Raw genomic sequence first — 777 nt, 5'->3', positions numbered from 1 at the left:
ATGTATATGTATATGTATATGTATATGTATATGTATATGTATATGTATATGTATATGTATGCATGTAAGTATGTATGAAACCGACCATGGTAGCACATGCCTATAATCCAAACATTTGAGAACATGAGACAGGAGAATGGAGAATGTTAGGATAGGCTGGCCTTCTCACAAACCACAAAGAGTTTATACCTTGTGTTGCCTTGCATCCATATGATCTCTCCTTCACTGCTATTTCTAAAAAGAGAGCCCATGTTCTTCTTCTACGTCTCGAAAGCCTGCCATCTCTACTCTTCAACACCATCCTCTCCATCATCTCTGTGTGAACCATTCTGGACTAGGGATACAGGGAGGGGTAGAGGACTATACTGTGGTGAAGTCCAAACAGTTCATACAGAGATGATCATGAATGAAGGCACAGAGACCTACTATGGTCAGGTTGACTGAAGAATGGCAAGTGGTTGACAGTAGGCGATGAGAGTGGGAAAAAGGTACCCAGAGAGGTTCAATCCTCAGCACCATGTTACAGCTTATAAACGTCTGTAACTCTGGTTCCAGGGGATCCAATACTCTTTCTGGCCTTTGGAGACACCAGGCAACCACGTGGTGTACAAACAAAACACCCGTACACATAAAATTTAAAACAATAAAACCATGGAAATGGAGCTGGGCCTGTTAATCCTAGCATTTGAGGAGGAGGACGGGAAGTTTAGAATCAGTTTAAGGAAAAGTCAGACACTGCCTTGTTGGGAGCCAACTCCTAGCAGAAAGCGGCTCTCT

The 777-nt window shown here is 42.7% G+C and overlaps 1 pseudogene; it reads right to left on the bottom strand.

Moving 5' to 3' along the window:
- Positions 1–328, bottom strand: part of LOC114620721 — a 5,442-nt pseudogene extending 5,114 nt beyond the window's left edge.
- Between the last annotated feature and the right edge of the window lie 449 nt (positions 329–777).

This window comes from Grammomys surdaster, unplaced genomic scaffold, assembly GCF_004785775.1.
Source record: "Grammomys surdaster isolate TR1022 unplaced genomic scaffold, NIH_TR_1.0 170, whole genome shotgun sequence".
NCBI classification, from domain to species: domain Eukaryota; kingdom Metazoa; phylum Chordata; class Mammalia; order Rodentia; family Muridae; genus Grammomys; species Grammomys surdaster.
The sequence above is the reverse complement of the archived record's forward strand: the minus strand, read 5'-3'. Positions and strand labels throughout refer to the sequence as shown.